Source organism: Equus caballus, chromosome 14 (genome assembly GCF_041296265.1).
Source record: "Equus caballus isolate H_3958 breed thoroughbred chromosome 14, TB-T2T, whole genome shotgun sequence".
In the NCBI taxonomy this organism is placed as follows: domain Eukaryota; kingdom Metazoa; phylum Chordata; class Mammalia; order Perissodactyla; family Equidae; genus Equus; species Equus caballus.
The window spans coordinates 56,937,069-56,940,515 of NC_091697.1; positions in this window are offsets into that span (position 1 = coordinate 56,937,069).

The following is a 3,447-nucleotide window of genomic DNA, read 5'->3' on the forward strand; positions in this document are numbered from 1 at the left end:
ATAAATAAATAAATATATATATATATAATTTGGGGGGGGGGCAGGGAAAGATTTGCCTTGAGCTAAATCTGTTGCCAATCTTCCTCCTTTTTTTTCCCCTTCCCCAAAGCCCCAGTGCGTGGTCGTATATTCTAGTTATAAGTTTCTTGTTCTTCTATGTGAGCCACCACCACAGCATGGCAACTGACAGATGGTGGTGTCATTCTGTGATGAGGAAGCAAATTCAGGCCACCGAAGCAGTGAGTGCCGAACTTTAACCCACTAGGCAATCAGGACTGGCTCAATAAATATATGTTTTTAAGTTTCGAACTTGATAAGTGCTATTGAGGAATTGGTACTGAGATAGAGAATAGCAAGCAGGGACCTCATTTGGATAGGATAGTCAGGACAGGAGGTGACATTTAAGCTGTGATGTAAAGGATAAGAAAGCCAGCTATGCACAGAGAGACGATGAGGAGAAGAAGGGCTCTGGACAAAGGGAACAGCACCTACAAAGGCCCAGAGGCAGAAAAGACAGCTTGCTGTGGTGAGCAAGGCAGAATGCAGGAGAGGAGATTGGAGAGAAAGAGGGGGCAGGAGCAACAAGAGCCTTATAAGGCATTATAAGGAGTTTATAGGCTTTGGGAAACAGTTGAAGAATTGTAAATAGGCAAGTAATTTGATCAAATTCATACTTTAAGATGAATAAATTAAAAACAGTCCAACAGCTGTGAGGATAATTGATTGGCAGGGAAAGAATGGAGCTCTTGCAGTACCCTAGGCCAGTAATAATTGTGGCCTGCAGCGAGGTGGTTGTAGTGGAGATAGAGAGAAGGAGACTTACTAATCCAAATTAAAACTTTGGACTGTGATATCTTCTTTACTTTTGCTACCAAAATCTTTTTTTTTTTTTTAGGAAGATTAGCCCCTGAGCTAACTGCTGCCAATCCTCCTCTTTTTGCTGAAGAAGACTGGCCCTGAGCTAACATCAGTGCCCATCTTCCTCTACTTTATATGTGGGACGCCTACCACAGCATGGCATCCCAAGCGGTGCCATATCCACACCCGGGATCCAAACCGGTGAAGCCCAGGCCTCCGAGAAGCAGAACGTGCACACTTAACTGCTGTGCCACTGGGCTGGCCCCAACTATCATGAAATTTTAAGGTTCCAACCTTTACTTACGCTGTCTCACACAGGACTCCCACTACCCAAGCCAGGCCCGTGTTATCTCTCCCCTGCACGATTGTAGCGGTCTCTTCACTGATCTCAGCTTTCAGTCTTGATTTGTTCCAATCCTTCCACACACTGCTGCCCCAACAAACTTTCAAAAACACAACTCTCACCATGTTCCTCTTCTGCTCAAAACCCCCTACAGGCTCTACAGCTTGAGAGTCAAGCTCCCTGATAGTCCAGCCCAAATCTATCCAGTCAAACCCTAACTGCTGCTTTTCCCATCTCTATTCCTTTTTGCATGTTATTCTCTTGTGATGATATATTACTCCTTCTGTATATTAATGTCCATTTTACATATGCAGGAACTGAAACTTCAAGTGGCCAGTAATGTTGTAACTATAGCTAGAGGTTGTACTCTTAACAATTATACTTTATTAAAAAGGCAACCATTAAAATTCACAATTTAAAACAATACTTAATTACATGGGAAAAATGCCCATAATAAATAACTTTTTAATTTTAAATATTTTACAAAACTGTGTATAGTATGATTATAATCTTATAAAACTGGTTATATATGTGAGGTGTGGCTGGAGGTGATTTTTGTTTCCATCACATTTTTCTGGATTTCCCAAACTTTTTACAATTACTATGTATTACTTTTATAACAACAACAATTATCAAAAAGATTGGGGGAAATATCCTCTGTGTCCTTTAAGGCTCTCCTCAAACGCTGGTGTCTCCTGCCTGTCCCCTGCCTCACTTTGTACTTTGTTATCCTTTCTCTCTTCCTCCCTTCTTGTATAGTTGGTTGTGACCTAACACATCTCCCTGCCAAAACAAAAGGTCCTCGAGGGCAGAGACTATGTCATGCTTTTTGTCACATTCCTAGTTGTTTCACAATTTGTTGCTGAAGCCAGCAGGAATCATAATTTAGATTTTTTAAAAGGCTGACTAAAATGCCAGGGATCTCAGGAAAGAAAGACTGTACAGGACAAGAGCTGTAATGTAATCTTGAGGAGCCCAGTGAGGTGCCTCGGGGCACTTAAAAGTGTTTATTAAACCAAACTGAATGCAAGACTAGGTGAGTAGAATGGAGAGTAGAGGGGAACCCAGACTGGAACAACAGGCTCCTCCAACTCAGACCAATGGACTCTAGGGAAATTTTTCAACTCCTTAAGTGCAAGAATGTACCTAAGAATCCTTCATGTTATGAAGGAATCACTTGCTTATATGTTTTGAGCACCTATGGTATGCCAAGCACTGAAAATGGGTTCAAGAGGGGGGAAAGGCAAATATGTTTCTTGACTTCAGGAAGCTTATAGAATGTCTGTTGGGGGACTATAGATAAATAATCATACATATTTAATTATACAATTATAAGCAAGATAATTTCAGTGGTAAGGCAAATTGTACGGTTGCTGGGGAAACCTGTTATAGGGGGCTTAACCAAGTCTGGGAGGCTTTGATAAGAAAGGGCTATCTCTTAAAAAAAAAAAAAAAAAGGCCCTGTGGCCGAGTCGTTAAGTTCGCGCACTCCGCTGCAGGCGGCCCAGTGTTTCGTCAGTTCGAATCCTGGGCGCGGACATGGCACTGCTCGTCAAACCACGCTGAGGCAGCGTCCCACATGCCACAACTAAAAGGACCCACAATGAAGAATATACAACCATGTACTGGGGGGCTTTGGGGAGAAAATGGAAAAAAATAAAATCTTTAAAAAAAAAAAAAAAAGAAAGGGCTATCTGTGCTGAGACCTGAAGAGAGTGTAGGAGTTAACCTTGGTGGAGAGGAATGATCTGGAAAAAGGGTCCTGGCAGAAGGAATGGCAAGTGCAAAGGGAGGACACATGGAGTGAGGCATTTCCTGAGGCTGGAATTGTTTTATAACAACGTTGGAGATCCATATCCAACCACATGAGTAGATCCAGCAGAGCCCGTTACAGGCTTTGCTGGGAATCCATCAAATAATGTCTCCTTCAGTCCCCAGACAGCTCCTTGTTCTGTCCCCATCACCCAGAATCCTAGGCTACAGAGCAATTTCGGAAGCACTGTCATCACACTTCCATTCAAGGCACCCAAGTATTCCCATTTAAACACATTTAAGGAAGGTAACGATAATCTATTAGCAACGCAAAGCGGAGTCAAGACAGACTTGTTTAAAGCTCAATACCCAGCATCCAACACATTATCTGGCACATAGTTACATTTTGCAAATTACTTGTGAATTCAAGAAACAGTGTACTTAAAAAACGTATTTTTAAAAAACGGATATCACGGATACTTCGCCAGGCTAGG